The following is a 20,252-nucleotide window of genomic DNA, read 5'->3' on the forward strand; positions in this document are numbered from 1 at the left end:
CCTAGATGAATGTAAGGGAAGCTAGATAAACATCCGAGTGAGAAATGATATGGTGGGTGGAGAAGATGAATTAAGGAGGGAGGAGTCTCGTGTGGATTATGGACCAGTTGGGCCGAATGGAGTGTTTCAATGCCGTACGTTCGATGTAATTCTGTGCAATTCTCTATTGAATCGTTTTATCAATTTATAAATCTCAATTAACGCACCCAGAATCCATGCAAACCTATCATTTACCAACACTGTCCACGTAACAATGTACTTAATGAGATATCAACCCACCATTTAAGCACAATGTCCATTTAACGGTGTATTGAATGATATATAAACCCACCATTAACCCACACTGTCCATTAAACAATGTAATAAATGATACATAAACCCACCATTTCCCCACAATGCCCATTTATCAGTGCATTTAATGTTACATAAACCCACCATTTACCACACTGTCCATTTAACAGTGTATTTAATGAGAAATAAACCACCATTTACTCACATTGTCCTTGTAACTTTGTATTTGGTGATATATAAAACCATCATTTACACACACTGTCTCTTTAACAGTGTATTAAATGATATATAAACCCACCATTTACCCACACTGTTCATTTAACAGTTTATGTAATTATGACCACAATCTGTCCCTGTGATTGATCACATCAATCCGTCCATCCGAATTATCACCACAACCTATCCCGGGGATTGATCACAACAATCCGTCCCTCGGAATTATCATCACAATCTGTCCCTGGGATTGATCACAACAATCTGTCCCTCGGAATTATCATCACAATCTGACCCTGGGATTGGTCACAACAATCTGTCCCTCGGAATTATCACCACAATCTGTCCCTGTGATTGATCACAACAATCCGTCCCTCGGAATTATCATCACAATCTGACCCTGGGATTGATCACAACAATCTGTCCCTCGGAATTATCACCACAATCTGTCCCTGGGATTGATCACAACAATCTGTCCCTTGGAATTATCACCACATTTGTCCTCAAACACTTTCTCTCTTCGGACCTCTGAAAATGAGTGAAATTCGATCCTTATACCGATCACAGCACAGAAATGGTCCTTTCCGGATTTAACAATTTAACTGCTGTATCTTCAGAATATTTACTATGATAAACGTAACTGGGGAAAGACAGTGCTCATTCCACAAGTGACTGAGGTGGTTGATGCTCAGCGATAGCTGAATTCGGCGGTTAAATGGTTAATGTCCTCACTTTCAGAAACAGCCTCTCCTCAGCTCACTGACGAAACACTGTCTTTTGGCCCCAGGTTTGAAAGCGCAAACATCAGAAAATCGATGGGACTTTGAGCAAACAATGTCCCTGATGCAAATGTAACAATTTATTTCTAACCAAGTATCTTTTTTTACTGAACGTCCCTGGAAAAAGAAGAGAAGAAGTAAAATGTATAACTGACTTTGTTCGCAATTGGCAGCGAATCGTCAAACCGGTTCGATTAGATTCCACCAGAAAGGCCGCTCCCTGTTCTGAAAAAAAATGAGGAATGTTTGTGTTGAAATCCATCCTGATGTCTGGCAGCAGCTTTCACAGAAGGCGGAGCTCTGAATCTCACATAACAAGGATCAGATCAAATTCCCAAGTTGTGAACTGCTAAAATAAAGCAAGGAACTTGTACTCGATTGGTTTCAATGAAATAACAAGGATATAATTTGCAAAATCTGCACGGAGAGTGAGAGACGGAAAATCCTCGCGGGATCAAGGTAAGGTTCATGTTGTGTCAATTTGTTTTATGAATTAACTTTTTCTGCCCCTTCCTCCTTTCGAAAGCCGATTTCCCGCGGTCTGATATGTTCCCCAGCGCATGGAGCTCTCTTGCTCGCGGACGGAACAATTCACTAATTGTTCGCTGAGACACGAACTGAAGGTCGGCTATTTTATACCGGGAATTTCAGGGCTTATCCCTTCATGGGCCCCACCAATCTCCCCACAGACACATTTTGAAGCGGTTACAGGACAGAAAGCAGGAACACGAACTCTGGAGATTTACACAACCGTAGTCCAGCGGTGCCTCCTCCCCAACTTAGAAATTGATATTCAGTAAACAGGGGTGAGAAACTGACCTTTCTCACTCTATATGCATTCATTTGTAACTGTGACACTGGCTTTGTTTACTCACTGAATCGTTTTCTGCACGGTACACTTTTATTTAACTGCCCAAAAACTGATGGAACATTCAGTTCAACTTAGTAAAGTTTTAACACAGTCGCAATGGCCGATTCTCGCGCTCTACCGGGCACCTGGAAAATCAGCCGATTACAACTACGAGCAGGTCGGAGGATCCATCACTAATCTTTATATAAAAAGTAACCACTGAAATTACCAACAGGTGGGAGGGACCATCACTAATCTTCAGAGAAAGATTAATACTGAATTACAAACAGATAGGAGAGTCCATCACTAATCATTATATAAAAAGTAACCACTGAATTCCAAACAGGTGGCAGGGTCCATCACTCACCTTTATATAAAAAGTAACAACTGAAATTACCAACAGGTGGGAGGGACCATCATTAATCTTTATACAAAGAGAAACACTTGAAATTACGAACAGGTAAGAGGGTCCATCACTAATCTTTGTATGTAAAGTAACTCCTGAAATTGCCAACAGGGAGGTGTGTGGATCACTTATCTTTATTTGAAAAGTAACTATTATATTACAAAAGGTAGGAGGTTGCATCGCTAATCATCGTTTAAAATGCAATTACTGAAATTACCAACAGGTAGGAGGGTCCATCACTAATATTTACATAAAACGTAATTACTTTAATTACCAACAGGTCGGTGGGTCCATCACTAATCTTTTTAAAGAAAATAACTAATGAAATTACCAGCAGGAGGAGGGTCCATCACTAATCTTTATATAAAAAGTAAGCATTCAAATTACCAACAGTGAGGATGGTCCTTCAATAATCTTTATATAAAAAGTAACGACTGAATTACAAACAGCAAGGAGGGTCCATCGCTAATCTTTAATGAAAATTAACTACTGAATTACAAACAGCTACCACGGTCCATCAATAATCTTTATATAAAAAGTAATTACTGAAATTACCTACAGGTAGGAGGGTCCATCACTAATCATTATATAAAAGTAACGACTGAATTACAAACAGGTGGGAGGGTCCATCACTAATATTTATTTAAAAAGTAACTGCAGTTATTACCAACAGGTGGGAGGGTCCATCACTAATCTTTATAGAACAGTCACTAGTGAATTACAAACAGGGAGGAGGGTCCATCACTAATCTTCAGATAAAAAGTAACTACAGAAATTACCAACAGGTAGGAGGGTCCATCACTACTCTTTATATATAAAGTAACTCCTGCAATTACGGAGAGGGAGATTTGTCCATCACTTGTCTTTATTTAAAAAGTAATTATTGAATTACAAATAGGTCGGAGGGTGCATCGCTAATCTTCTTTTAAAAAGTAATTACTGAAATTACCAACAGGTAGGACAGTCCATCACTAATCTTTAACTAAAAAGTAACGACTGAATTACAAACAGGAAGAAGAGTCCATCGATAATCTTTCTATGAAAAGTAACTAATGAAATCCCCAACAGGTAGGAGGGTCCATCACTAATCTTTATATATCAAGTAACTACTGAATTACAAACAGCAAGGAGGTTCCATCGCTAATCTTTAATGAAAATTAACTGCTGAAATACAAACAGCTACCACGGTCCATCAATAATCTTTATATAAAAAGTAATTACTGAAATTACCTACATGTAGCAGTGTCCTTCAATAATCTTTACATGAAAAGTAACTACTGAACTAGAAACATGTTGGAGGGTGCATCACTAATCTTTGTATAAAAAGTAACTACTGAAATTACAAACGTGTTGGAGGGTCCATCACAAATCTTTATTTAAAAAGTAACTACAGTAATTACCACCCGGTAGGAAGGTCCATCACTAATCTTTATGTGAAAATAACTACTGAATTACAAACAGGTAGGAGGGTCCATCACTAATCTTCAGACAAAAAGTAACTACAGAAATTACCAACAGGTAGGAGGGTCCATCACTAATATTTATATAAAAAGTAACCATTCAAATTACCAACAGGTTTGAGGGCCCGATCTCTCGTCTTTATATGTAAAAGCAAGTAACTGCTCAAATGAATCTTTGATGTGGAGATGCCGGTGATGGACTGGGGTGGACAAGTGTAAGGAATCTTACAACACCAGGTTATAGTCCAACAAATTTATTTTAAAATCACAAGCTTTCGGAGATTATCTCCTTCGTCAGATGAATGAATGAAAAGGTTCTCAAATCGCATATCTTATACTATATTGGGACAGAATCACACCAATCAAAAGGTGTCGTTGTTATTCAAACAGGCCAGTCACGGAGAACAGCACGTCCCATTGCACTCGATATACATTGTGTCTATTACACAGGCAGGCAGAAAGAAACTCAAAATGGCAGAGAGAGAGAGAGAGAGAATTTTAAAAAACATATAAATTTTTCCCCCTTTTTGCTGGTGGGGTTACGTGTAGCGTGACATGAACCCAAGATCCCGGCCTCACGCTACACGTAACCCCACCAGCAAAAAGGGGGAAAAAATTTATATGTTTTTCAAAATTCTCTCTCTCTGCCATTTTGAGTTTCTTTCTGCCTGCCTGTGTAATAGACACAATGTATATCGAGTGTACTGGGACGTGCTGTTCTCCGTGACTGGCCTGTTTGAATAACGACGACACCTTTTGATTGGTGTGATGCTGTCCCAACATAGTATAAGATATGCGATTTGAGAACCTTTTCATTCATTCATCTGACGAAGGAGATAATCTCCGAAAACTTGTGATTTTAAAATAAATTTGTTGGACTATAACCTGGTGTTGTAAGATTCCTTACAAATGAATCTTGTGTTTGATTACACTAATGTAATTAGTGTAGGTGTAAATTTAAATTTTTGTTGCTGTTGTCCGTTTAAAGCACTAGTGTGAGCGTGACTGAAACAACAGATAACTGCATCTTACAAGTTCTCAAACTTGGTTGTACATTTATGGTAGAGAATAACTTCAACTATAGTTTGCAGAAATTTCCTGACCGACATGAACCGCTTTTACATTCAAACAGTGTGGAAAGGAAAGCACCGGTACTGATAGTTTGATTGGTTGCTCTTGCATTTGCGCACACATACAGAAAGGCGCACACAAAATGGAGAATTATGATTATAAAACAGCCGTCAAATCTTCAACTTAGAAATTTGTGGTGTTTTCTGAGATTGTACGACCCCAAAAGATAACGCAAAGATAAATGTGCAGCATCTGTTTACAGTTACACGATTCATAATATTATACATTAGTGTTGATATTATTGAACGGAAATTCCTCACCTCCGACAGTGCTCATTAGTCAGGTGCTGATACCATGAGAGATATGGTAAATATATTCAAATAGAAGCACCAACCAAAACACAACTCCATGAACACACGGACAATGTCACTGTCCATAGAGAGCAGAAAAATCACACCCAGCTCCAAACTCTGTATGTAGATAGATATCAGGTTCATAAAATACCGGAATTTAATATCAAAACTCAACACATTAAAAATATTAAAAATAAATCTGTGAATAAAATAATACAACAGCGCCAGACTGGGTAACACCGAGTGAAGGATCATTTAATTCATCACCTCGCTCCATATTGCCCTCCAGAATATTCACTACCTCAGGAATAAGTCTGGTGTTGGCCTGCACGGTGAGTAAACCTGACCAATTGGTGCTCCCAGTGCAGAATCTCGGCCGGCTACAACTGGGTTGTGAAGATCAGCGGGTCTCATTGGGTTTCACTGGGCAGCTGTCTTTGCCGCACCTCATGTGGAGAGTTGATCCTTACAGTCGGGAAATGCTAGATTCCAGAGCGAACAGCTGTTGTACTGATGGGGGAGGAGGGACTTGATATCGCTACAAGGCGACGTTTTATCCTTCTCATTTCAATATTTCACTCTAACCCTCCTATTAATATATTTATTACAGAGCATCAGAATCTTGGAACGCCTGTCACCTCCATGGCTGAAGGACCAAACAGGGGAGAAGACCCAACATCTTCAACAAGAATGAGAATAGACACCGGTAGGTTCAGAACAACCTTTAAAATATCAATTGTGTCCTGATAAAGGGTCCAGCTCACGAACAAGAACCTGCAGCTCACACAAGAAGAGAAAACCGAGCAGATACTTTGTGGATAGAGAGAAGTGAGTGAACATCTAGTGGGGCAGTGCAGTCACAGGTAGAGGGACATCAGTACTGGAACTGTCCGGTAGATAACTGGTGCTAGGGACTGCAAGGTGGATAGAGACAGTGACTCAGGCTGGCCTTCCTGATTAATAGTGTGACACCAGGGAGTAGGGGGACACCCCGAGTGGCGCAGGTGTGACAGGCAGGTTAGGCACAGGAATAGGAGCGCGATAGTGTTGCGAGATTCTATAGTCAGGCGAGTAAACAGACTGTTCTGCAGCCCTGAGCAGGTCCCAATTGGTAAGTTGCCTTCCTGGTATCAGAGCGAAGAACTTCCTGGAACAGGTTGTACACTCTCTGGGAAGGAAAGGAGAGAGGTAAATAGTCATGGCCGGAACGAATAACAAGGAAAGGGCTCCGTTTATAGAATGAATATTAACTCCGGAGCCCAAGACTGAACAACAAGGCCTGAAGGTGGTGATCTCTGGATTGTTTTGCGCTGGGCTGCTGAAGGAGGACAATATGAGGCAGGTCAATGTCCGGCTGCAGGGCTGGAGCAGGAGGGAAGGGTTCATGTTCTTGGGACACTAGGGTGAGTTGAGGAAGACGGGAAGGGACGGTTACGATCTGAACCGACAAACAACAATAGGGTGAGTTAAGGACGAAGGGAACGGATATATAAACCCATAATTTATCGACATTGTCCGATTAACAGTGTATTTAATGATAAATGAACCTACCATTTACACACACTGTTCATTTAACAGTGTATTTAATGATATATGAACCCACCATTTAACCAGACTGTCCATTTAACAGTGATTTAATGATATATAAGCGAACCATTGACACACACTGTCCATTTAACAGTGTATTTAATGATATATAAACCCACCATTTACTCACACTGTCCATTTAACAATGTATTTAATAATATATAAACCCACCATTTACCCACACTGTCCATTTAACAGTGATTTAATGATATATAAACCCACCATTTACCCACACTGTCCATTTAACAGTGTATTTAATGATATATAAACCCACCATTTATCCACACTGTACATTTAACAGTGTATTTAATGATATATAAACCCAACATTTACCCACACTGTCCATTTAACAATGTATTTAATGATATATAAACCCACCATTTACACAGACTGTCCATTTAACAGTGTATTTAATGATATATGAACACACCATTTCACCACACTGTCCATTTAACAGTGTATTTGATGACATATTAATCCACCATTTACACACACTGTCCATTTAAAAGTGTATTTAATGATAAATAAACCCACAATCTATTGACATTGTCCATTTAACAGTGTATTTAAAGATATATGAACCCACCATTAACAACATTGTCCATTTAACAATGTATCTAATGATATATAAACCTACCATTTACACACACTGTCCATTTAACAGTGTATTTAATGATATATGAACCCAGCATTTGCACACACTGTCCATTTAACAGTGTATTTAATGATATATTAAACCTCCATTTACACACACTGTCCATTTAAAAGTGTATTTAATGCTAAATGAAGGCAGCATTTACACACACTGTCCATTTAAAAGTGTATTTAATGATAAATGAACCCAGCATTTACACACACTGTCCATTTAACAGTGTATTTAAAGATATATGAACCCACCATTTACCAACATTGAACATTTAACAGTGTACTTAATGATATATAAACCAACCATTTACAAACACTGTCCATATTACTGTTTATTTTCTGATATATAAACCTACCATTTACACACACAGTCCATTTAACAGTGTGTTCATGATATATAAACCCACCTTTTAACCAGACTGTCAATTTAACAGTGTATTTAATGATATATAAACCCACCATTTGCACACACTGTCCTTTTAACAGTGTATTTAATGATATATGAACCCAACATTTAACCAGAATGTCCATTTAAAATTGTATTTAATGACCGATGAACCCAACATTTAATCACACTGTCCATTTAGCAGTTTATTTAATGATATATAAACCCATCATTTACCCACACTGTCCATTTAATAGTGTATTTAAGGATATTTAAACCATGATTTACCCACACTGTCCATTTCATAGTGTATTTTATGATATATAAACCCATCGATTACACACACTGTACATTTAACAGTGTATTTAATGATATATAAATCCATCATTTACCCACACTGTCCATTTAACAGTGTATCTAATGATATTTAAACCATCATTTACCCACACTGTCCATTTAACATGTATTTAATGATATATAAACCCACCATTTACCCACACTGTCCACTTAACAGTGTATTTAATGATATATAAACCAACCATTTAACCACACTGTCCATTTAACAGTGTATTTAATGATTTATAAAGTGTCCATTTACCTGCACTGTCCATTAAAAAAGTGTATTTCATGATATCTTAACCCACATTTATACACACTGTCCATTTAAAGGTGTATTTATTGGTATAGAAAGCCACCATTTACCTGCACTGTCCATTTAACATTGCATTTAATGAAATATAATCAAATATTTATCCACACTGTCCATTTAACAGTGTATTTCATGATATATGTGCCAACATTTAACCAGACTGTCCATTTAACAGTGTATTTAATGAGATATAAACCTAACATTAACACACACTGTCCATTTAACAGTGTATTTAATGATAAATAAACACACAATCTGTTGACATTGTCCATTTAACAGTGTATTTAATGAGATATAAACCAACCATTACCCACACTGTCCATTAAACAGTGTATTTAATGATATATAAACCCACCATTTACCCACACGGTCCATTTAACAGTGTATTTAATTATCTGTAAACTTACCATTTACAAACACTGTCCATTTAACAGTGTCTTTAATGATATATGAACCGACCATTAAACGAGACTGTCCATTTAATAGTATATTTAATGATATATAAACCCAACATCTACTCGCACTGTCCATTTATCAGTGTATTTAATCATATATGAACCCACCAATTACCCGCACTGTCCATTTAACAGTGTATTTAATGACATATGAACCCACCATTTAAACAGACAGTCCATTTAACAGTGTATTTAATGATATATAAACCCACCATTTACCCACACTTTCCATTTAACAGTGTATTTAATGACATATGAACCCACCATTTAACCAGACAGTCCATTTAACAGTGTATTTAATGATATGTAAACCCACCATATACACACACTGTCCATTTAACAGTGCATTTACTGATATATAAAACCACCATTTACCCACACTGTCCAGTTAACAGTGTATTTAATGATAAATAAACCCACAATCTATTGACATTGTCCATTTAACAAGTGCTTTTAAAGATATATGAACCCCACATTTACCCACACTGTACATTTAACAGTGTATTTACTGATATATAAATCCACCATTTAGTCGCACTGCCCATTTAACGTGTATTTAATGATATAGGAACACACCATTTACACACACTGTCCATTTAACATTGTATTTAATGATATATAAACCTACCATTTACCCACACTGTCCATTTAACAGTGTATTTAATGATATATGAATACTCCATTTAACCAGACTGTCCATTTAACATAGTATTTAATGATATATAAACCCACCATTTACCCACACTGTCCATTTAATAGTGTATTGAATGATAGAAAAAACCCATCATTTCCCCACACTGTCCATTTAACAATGTATTTAATGATAAATAAACCAACAATCTATTGACATTGTCCATTTAACAGTGTATGTAAAGATATATGAACCCAACATTTACCAACACTGTACATTAAACAGTGTATTTAATGATATATGAACCCACCCTTTACCCGCACTCAAAAATTTAACAGTGTATTTCATGATTTATAAAGTGTCCATTTACCCGCATTGTCAATTCAACAGTGTATGTAATGATATATGAAATCAACATTTAACCATACCGTCCATAAAACAGTGTATTTAATGATATATAAAAATACCATTTACACACACTATCCATTTAAAAGTGTATTTAATGATATATAAACCCAACATTTACCCACACTGTCCAATTAACAGTGTATTTAATGATATATAAACCCACAATTTATCGACATTGTCCATTGAACAGTGTATTTAATGTTACATGAACACACATTTTAACAACGCTGTCCATTTATCAGTGCATTTAATGATGTATGAACCCAACATTGAACCAGACTGACCATTCAACAGTGTAAGTATTGATATATCAATAAACCAATAACACACACTGTCCATTTAACACTGTATTTAATGATATATACACCCACCATTGAACGCACCGACCATTTAACAGTGTAATTAATGATATATAAAGTGTCCATTTACCTGCACTGTCCATTTAACTGTGTATTTAATGATATATGAACCCAACATTTACCCATTCTGTCCATTTAACAATGTATTTAATGAAATATAAATCAACCATTTACACACACTGTCCATTTAACAGTGTACTTAATGATATACGAACCCAACATTTACCCACACTGTCCATTTAAAATCTATTCAATGATATATAAACCGACCATTTAACCAGACTGTCCATTTAACAGTGTATTTAATGATATAGAAACCCACCATTTACACACACTGTCCATTTAACAGTGCATTTAATGATATATGAACCAACCATTCAACCACACTGTCCATTTAACATGTATTAAATGATATATTAAACCACCATTTACACACACTGTCCATTTAACGGTGTATTTAATGAAATATGAACCCACCATTTACCCACACTGTCCATTTAACATTGTATTAATGATAAATAAACCCACAATCAATTGACATTGTCCATTTAACAGTGTATTTAATGATATATAAACCCACCATTGACACGCACTGACCATTTAACAGTGAATTTAATGATATATAAACCCAACATTTACCCACACTGTCCATTTAAAAGTGTATTTAATGATATATTAACCCACAAGTTATCGACATTTGTCCATTAACCAGTGTATTTAATTATATATGAACCCAACATTTAACCAGACTGTCCATTTAACAGTGTATTTAATGAAATATAAATCAACCATTTACACACACTGTCCATTTCACAGTGTATTTAATGATACATGAACCCACCATTGACCCGCATTGACGATTTAACAGTGTATTTAGTGATTTATAGAGTGTCCATTTACCCGCACTGTCCATTTAACAGTGTATTTAATGATATATGAACGTACCATTTACACTCACTGTCCATTTACCAGTGTATTTAATGATACATGAACCCACTATTTAACCAGACTGTCCATTTAACAGTGTATTTAATGAAATATAAACCAACCATTTAACCACACTGTCCATTTAACAGTGTATTTAATGATATATAAACCCACCAATAACACACACTGTCCATTTAACGATGTATTTAATGATATATAAACCGACCATTTAAAAACACTGTCCATTTAACAATGTATTTAATTATATATGAACCAACAATTTAACGAGACTGTCCTTTTAACAGTGTATTTAATGATATGTGAACACAGCATCTCCTCGTAATTTCCATTTAACAGTGTATGTAATGATATATAAACCCACCATTTACCCACACTGTCCATTTAACAGTGTAATTATTGATATATAAACCCACCAATAACACACACTTTCCATTTAAAAGTGTATATCATGATATATGAACCCACCAATTACACACACTGTCCATTTAACAATGTATTTAATGATAAATAAACCAACAATCTATTGACATTGTCCATTTAACAGTGTATGTCCAATTAACAGTTGATTTAATGATATGTAACCCACCATTTACACACACTGTCCGCTTAACAGTGTATTTAATGATTTATAAAGTGTCCATTTACCCGCACTGTCAATTTAGCAGTGCATTTAATGATATATGAACTCAACATTTAACCAGACCGTCCATATAACAGTGTATTTAATGATATATAAACATACCATTTACACACACTGTCCATTTATAAGTGTATTTAATGATATATGAACCCACCATTTCACCAGACTGTCCATTTAACAGTGTATTTAATGATATATAAACCCACCATTTACACACACTGTCCATTTAACACTGTTTTTAATGATATATGAACCAACCATTCAACCACACTGTCCATTTAACATGTATTTAATGATATATAAACCCACCATTTACCCGCACTGTCCATTTAACATTGTATTTAATAATATATGAACCTACCATTTAACCACACAGTCCATCTAACATGGTATTTAATGATATATAAACCCACAATTTATCGCCATTGTCCATTTAACAGTGTATTTAATGGTATATGAACACACATTTTAACAACACTGTCCATTTAACAGTGTATTTAATGATATATGAACCCACCATTTAACCAGACTGTCCATTTAACAGTGTATTTAATGATATATGAACCCACCATTTGTTCGCACTGTCCATTTAACAGTGTACTTAATGATATATGTACCATCCAATTAACCACACTGTCCATTTAGCAGTGTATTCAATGATATTTCAACCCAAAATTTACCCACACTGTCCATTTAAAGGTCTATTTCATGACATATAAACCCACCATTTAACCAGACTGTCCGTTTAACAGTGTATTTAATGATTTATAAAGTGTCCATTTAACCGCACTGTCCATTTAACAGAGTATTTAATGGTATATAAACCCATCATTTACCCACACTGTTCATTTAACAGTGTATTTAATGAAATATAAACACATCATTTACCCATACTGTCCATTCCCCCAGTGATTGAGCTGATTGATGCTTAGACATAGTTTAATTAGGCGGTATAACGGTTAATATCCTCACTTTCAAAAACAGCCTCTCCTCAGCTCACTGACGAAACACTGGCTCTTGGCCGCAGGTTTGAAAGCGCCAAAATCAGAAAATTGATGGGACTCAAGTAAACAATGTCCCTGATGCAAATGTAGCAATTTATTTCTAAACAAGTATCTATTTTGCTGAAATTCCCAGGAACAAGAAGAGAAAAAGAACATTTCGAACCAACTTTGTTCACAATTTCTGAAACAAATGAGGAATGTCTGTGTTGAAATCCATCCTGATGTCTGGCAGCAGCTTTCACAATGGGCGGTGCTCTGAGTCTCACATAACAAGGATCGGATCAAATTCCCAAGTTGTGAACTGCTGAAATGAAGCAAAGAACTTGTACTCGATTGATTACAATGAAATAACAAGGATATAATTGGCAAAATCTACACGGACATTGAGAGACGGAAAATCCTTGCGGGATCAAGGTAAGCTTAATGTAGTGTCAATTTGTTTTATTAATTAAATTTTCTGCCCCTTCCTCATTTGTAAAGCCGATTTCCTGCGGTCAGATATGTTCCCCGGCGTACGGAACTCTCTATTCCTCGCGGACGGAACAATTCACTGATTTTTCGCTCAGACACTGACTGAAGTCCGGCTATTTTACACTGGGAATTTCAGGGCTTCTCCCTTCATGGTCCCCACCAAACTCCCCCAGACACAATTTAACGCGGTTCTGGGAAAGAAAGCAGGAACACGAACTCTGGAGATTTGCACCATCCTCGTCCAGCGGTACCTCCTCCCCATGTTAGAATTTGAAATTCGGTAAACAGGGGAGGGAAACTGTCCTTTCTCACTCTTTTAGCATTGATGTGTAACTGCAATACTTGCTCTTTTTACTCACTCAACCGTTTTGTGCCCGGTACACTTTTATTGAACTGATCAAAGACTGATCGAACACACAGTTCAGCTCAGTAAAGGGTTAACTCTTTCGCAATGGCCGATTATCGCTCTCTGCCTGACACCTGGAAAATCAGCATATGGTTCCCCGAGGGGTCGGAATGAACGCGATCCAATGACAGGATAGGAGCAACATCGGAGACAAAACGTATTCCTGATTAATTATAATCAATTAGTTTGATTCCAATTAATAGGAGAATGGAGCAGGGACGTCTGTTTTTGCTAAAATATGTTAGCGAGGGTGTTATTTGTTAAACTGGCTCAATTGAAGAAAGGCCGTTCCCTTCAGATAGAAACAAACTTCACGAATGTTTTAAAGGGATACCGGTTCAGGGCGGAAAACATCTTTCACACAGATGGGTGGTTTCTGATCGTTAATCATGGTAATTTGAGTAGTTACTTTTAATATCAACAGGGAGGAGGGCCACAGCACTGAGTGGAATAAATGAAACTTTTGCAGCAGGAACAGAAGATTTATGAAATAGTGAAAAGTTATGAGCAGGAAAACGGAATGAGGTTTTGAAGAAGTAACTCGATATTAAAAATTGAAAACGTGAACGGGTCAACATTCCAATGAATTTGAGTTCAGATTGTGTGTTATCTGTGAATCTACAAAATATTCAAAACACGTTTGGAAAGTCAGAATCATGAGAGATGTGATCTAGTATCTATAAGTCAGGGCCTGGGTTTTCATAGAACACAGTGAAATGTTCCTGGTTATCACATTTTGAGGAGAGAGGACGCCAGTATGAATAAATGGTTCCATGACAGAGGTGGAAAAACATCAACAAACTTTCAGGGCCCCAGCACTAATTTTAATATAAACAGTAACGACTGAAATTACCAACAGGTAGGAGTGTCAATCACTAATCTCCGGTCCCCATTGGAGGGCGGCGGTTTCGCCAATTTGAGCAGCTGGTTGGACGGATGTGGCGATGGCGACCACGCCTTCCCACAATCCAGCACGCGGAGAAAATCCCCTCTCGAACCACAGCTCTGGCCGCGCTGCACTCTGGGAGATGGCGTCACATGACCACGTGACTCCTCAACCTTTCGCTCGGCTGCGGGGCAGCATGCGGAGCCCAGCTGGTCCCAGCGGTGGATACGTTGAGCTTGCATCGACGTAGCGAACTTACTTCTGGGAAAGGACAAAATGTCGGATGCGGAGTGGGCGTGGCAGCAGCGTTGGAGGCGGCCATGTTGGGTCATCATTGTCTTACGCGGCGAGGTCACTTCCTGTGAGTCGCACCGAGGCCAGAGCTCCTGCCCCCTCTCCCTTTCTGCAAACCTCCATTGTGCTCAATGTCTCGGGGTCGCTTTGCTTCTCTCACAGGAGGTGATTAAGAATAATGTTAAAGAGCTTCAAAAGGGTTTAAAAGGAGACTAATGTTATAAAGGGGGTTAAAAAGAGGGTTAAACGGGGTTCAATAAGTTACTGGTTGAAATGGTATTAAAGAGGTTAAAAAGAGGGCTAAATAAGTTAAATGGTTAAAAAGGGGGTTAAACTTTTAAAAAGGGGTTGGAGGAAAAAAAGTGGTTCAAGAGCTTAAAATGTTTAAAAAGGACAGTTGGAAGCAGTTCAAGGAGGTTAAATAGTTAAACGGGCGGTAAATGTGTTTAAAAGGGGTTAGGAGAGAGACTGTGAGCTCGGTGAGAAAGAGATGGGTTTCAAAAACAACCACATTGGGAGAGTTTGGAGAAAGACAGTCTCTCAAAAAAATGGGTTTAAAAAGGGGCCAAATGACTTAAATAGTAGGGTTTAAAAATGAGATTTAAAAGGGATTAAAAGGGGTTTAATGAAGTTTCAAATGATAAGTTAAAGTGGATTTAATAAGGGGGGATAAAATTGGTATAAAAAGGAGGTTTAAATAGAGGGTTCAGGGGGCCGATTGAACCTTGTCTTATTTGCGATTCGATATATTAATTCTGGACCAGTGTGCGATGCTCATTTTCTCTCGTGCTCTGTCTGAGTTTGTGTCACACCTTTACTGTGTTTCTGTTTAATTCTCTCCCCCTCTGTCTCTCCAACTCTCTCATCTATCCCGCTCTATTTCTCACCACTTCTTGCACTGTGTGCCTCTCTCTTTCCCTCTCACTTTGGTACGGTCTTTCCCCTCACTCTTTGCCGAGGAGGGAATGCCATCGCCTGGTCCATTCCCACCTATCCAGTCATCGTCCGAGAATCAACTGCAATGGCTTCTCTTCCCTCTCCCGCACCTTTACCCCCGGAATCCCCCCTTGCTCTCTCCTTGGCCCCCGCCTATTTCTCCTCTACATGCTGCGCCTCACCGAGATCATCCGAAAACACAACGTCAGGTTCCAGACGGACTGTGGCGATCCAGCGCTCGTGGGGATGTCGCTTTTTGATCCTTCGATGTCGGCTGTTCCTCTCATTGTGAAGTAGACGTCACCCAGCGCTGGATTGTTCACACTCGAATATTGAACGTTAGCTCGGATCAGACCGTCATGAGACAGCTTAGTTTCACACCACTGATGATGTGTTGTTGAAAAAGCAATCCTGCTCAGTCCGGGAGGAACCAGTTAAGGCTGCTGACGAGACCCAGCTCCACATCCCCACCACCTCTCCCGACCCGTCCACTGCCTCGAATTTGTCAGGCTGCTTCTCCGTCATCCAGTATTGGATGAAAATAAATTTCCTCTAATTAAACGTTGGGAAAACCGAAGCCGTTGTGTTCGGTCCCTGCCACGAACTCCATTCCCTCGACACTGACTCCATCCCTCTCCCTGGCCAATGTGTGAGGCTGAACCACACCGTTCACAACCTTAGCACCCTATTTGACTCTGAGATGAACTTCTGACCCCATATCCTCTCCGTCACCAAGACCGCCAACTTCCACCTCCTTAACATCGCCCATCTCAACCCCTGTCTCAGCTCATCTGCTGCTGAAACCATCATCCATGCCTTTGTTACCTCCAGACTCAACTACTTCAATGCTCTCCCGGCCGGCCTCCACCCTTGCACCCTCTGCAAACTTGAGCTCATCCAAAACTCTGTTGCCGTAATTCTCACTCGAATCAAGTCCCGTTTTCCCATCACCCCTCTGTGTTCGCTGATGGACATTCGCTCCCGATTCAGCAACCCCTCATTTTTAAATTTTCATTCTTGTCTTCAAATCCATTTACGGCTTCGACCCACCTTATCTCTGTAACCTCCACCAGCCAGACAACCCTTCGAGATCTCTGCGCCCTTCCAATTCTGGCCTCTTGCCTTCCCCCGCTTTGCATCGCCCCACCAAGGCGGCCATGCCTTCAGCTGCCTGACCTCTGAAGTGCCCTCGCTAAACCTTTCAGCCTCTCATCCTTCCTTTCCCCCTTTAAAACGCTCCTTTAAACTTACCTCTTCACGATTAATTTGGTTACTTGTCCTAATATTTCCTTCGGCGGCTCGGTGTCAAATTTTGTTTGATAATCGCTCCTGTGAAAGGCATTAGGACGTTTAACAACGTTGAAGGCGCTGTATAAATGGGAGTTATTGTTGTTAATATTCACCTATGTCCCTGTCAGGGTTTTAATATTGCTGATATCAGCGGGAGTGTTTTACAGTTCACAGGGTGTCTCTGGCCGTGGACAATGAAGTACAGAGTGTCTCAGTGACAGTTTTAATATTAACCTCTGTAATCTATCGGTGTGTTAATGTTCATGAGTCATTGGGATTATGTTCGTGTTTACAGGAAGTCTCTGGCAGTGTTTTGGTTGGTACAGGGTGTCTGTTCATCAACGGTAATATTTGCAGGATGCGTCTGTCAGTTTGTTAACACATCCTGGCAATGTATTAGTATGGAAATATGTCAGTATTTTCGTGCTTGCTGCGTGTATCTGTGAGACTTGTTAATCTTTACAGGGTTTTTCCTTGAATCTGTTAATGTTTACAATATTTCTGTGATTATATTAATATTTACAGGTCTTTCAGTGAGTATGTTATTATTTACAACCTGTTTCTGTGAATCTGTTCTTTACAGGTTGTATCTGTGAGACGGTTATGATTTACAGGAAGTTTCTGTGAGTGCATTAATGCTTATAAGGTCTTTCTGTGACACTGTTGATATTTACAGGGTGCTTCTGTGGGACAGTTAATATTTTTAGGGTGTTTCTTTGAAACTGTTAATGTTTACAAGTGGTTTCTGTGAGTCTGTTAATATTTACAGGGTGTTTCTGAGAATGTTAATAATTATATGGTTTTTCTGTGAAACTTTTAATGATTACATGTTGTTTCTGTTAATGTTAATATTTACAGGGTGTTTCTGTGAGACGGGATTTATTTACAGGGCCATTCTGTGCGACTGTGAAAGTTTACAGCGTGTTTCCTTGAGTCTGTTAATGTTTACCGGGTGTTTCTTGTAAATGTTCACTTGTTGTCTATTTAAGTTGGCTGATATTCAAAGGAGTCTTCCGTCATGTAACTGAACATTTAATTGATAATTTCCTTCAATAATTTAAAACACCTTCCAACGATTGGCCAGACCCACAATGTCTCGACAGGAAGCAGTAGTGAACTTCCCGGCCCCATTCAAGAGCCACCGCAGGGACCTCAGAGGTTGTGATCGTCCGCAAACCTCCATTCAAATTGGGAACCGATGATCGCATTTTGGACTGGTTCAGTGTCACAGCCGATTGACCCCAATATCTCGATATCACAGAACACCGGGGCGGAGCGGGTCGGACAGAATATTAAAGAGGATTGAGTTCTGATGCTGGGAATTGTTCTGTTCTGCTCATCATTTAATGATTTTAACAACTAGAGAAAAGGGATATTTAAGCATTTTCTTCAACTGCTCTCTGAATTTAGTCTGGGTCACAGCATAAATACAAGTGTTTGTGCAGCAACTCAGGAGCTGGAGCATGAATCCCAGTTCCATTAGAGCGATAGGCGGAATTACAGTCGCACCGACGAAATCCAACACCCGCATCCATATAGAATACAACATAAACATCGCCCATAACAGAATGAAATTCCCCGAGATGACGAACAGTAAAATAATGGACTTCCTTCGACTCGTAATTTCTGGGTCACTGGGACTCTCTTCACTGCTGTGGTCCCGGAGTCTCCTGCGGGCTCTGTTGGCCACTACAATGTGTCTGACGATTACAACATTGAGCAGCAGAATCAGAACAAATGGGACCCCCGGGGTTAGAATATAATGACTGAGTTCGATTGCTCCCCACACCCGGGAATATTGAACACGACCGTCTACAGCACAAAACCAGGGAAGGTTGCCAAGAGTATACCCACGCGATAACATAAAGTACCAGGTGGTGTCCTTCAAACAGCTCAGCACAGTCACTGTTCCCAGAACCACAGCCGCCGTTTTCTCGGTGCAATATTTAGTTTTCAGTTTCTGGCAACAAATGGCCACAAATCGATCAAAGGTGAAAGTGACGGTGAACCAGACAGAACAGTCTGTCGCTGCATAAAGCAGGACGGCGTGGATATTACACACGCGGATGTCGTACAGGAAAATAAATTGTTCGAAATAAACAGTCGGAATCTGTCTCAATATCAGATCGATGAAAACGACCAGTAGATCCACCGCTGCCATGGCCACCAGGTAGCGAGTGACACATTTGGAGAGACCGCACTTTCCTTGGGATAGGATCACAATCGTCACTAAGTTAACTGTAAGGAAGGGAAATAAACAGGGAAATTATACATCAGGCTGGGAGCAAAAGCAGCAGTTTGATGGAGTTCGGGGTGAAATTTGCTGCTTTATTACTGCATCCATTTATGGACCTGATTATTATACTTGTGATACGGCTTTCGACTGGAGACAGAGTTTAAATATAATAATAGTGATTGGACTGGGAAATAGAGAAACAAACAGGGATTTCTGCTGGAATCAGGAGTGGATTGAGAATTAAATAAAAGAACGGGATTAAATTACACATGAAAGATAATAGGTTTCCAATGAATCACATCCCCCTCTAAATATTGGTAGAGCCTTTGATCCACGTGTAAATATTAATACAATCCGTGGTTCCAAAGTAAATATTGTCATAACCTGTGGACCCACTTTTTAATCAAGGGATATGGGGATAAAGCGGGAACAGGGGACTTAGTTGGACGATCAGCGGCGATTATTGTGAATGGCGGAGCAGGCCCGAAGGACCGAATGGCCGACTCTTGCTCCTATTTTCTATGTTTTTGTGTTTCTATGTACCGTCCCTTTAACTCTTGTAGGTAAGGCAACAGATTCTAGGCGCCCCTATAAACATT

General features: G+C 38.9%; 1 long non-coding RNA gene across 1 annotated transcript; it reads left to right on the plus strand.

Annotated features, from left to right (window-relative positions):
• The first annotated feature begins 1,414 nt into the window (after positions 1 to 1,414).
• On the plus strand, positions 1,415 to 19,879 carry LOC137315159 (uncharacterized). Its single transcript, XR_010961333.1, has 5 exons — positions 1,415 to 1,742; positions 6,034 to 6,129; positions 13,268 to 13,548; positions 18,001 to 18,040; positions 18,502 to 19,879. It is a non-coding gene; the product is annotated as an uncharacterized lncRNA (long non-coding RNA).
• The last annotated feature ends 373 nt before the right edge of the window (positions 19,880 to 20,252 follow it).

The sequence above is a fragment of the Heptranchias perlo genome, unplaced genomic scaffold (assembly GCF_035084215.1).
Source record: "Heptranchias perlo isolate sHepPer1 unplaced genomic scaffold, sHepPer1.hap1 HAP1_SCAFFOLD_54, whole genome shotgun sequence".
In the NCBI taxonomy this organism is placed as follows: domain Eukaryota; kingdom Metazoa; phylum Chordata; class Chondrichthyes; order Hexanchiformes; family Hexanchidae; genus Heptranchias; species Heptranchias perlo.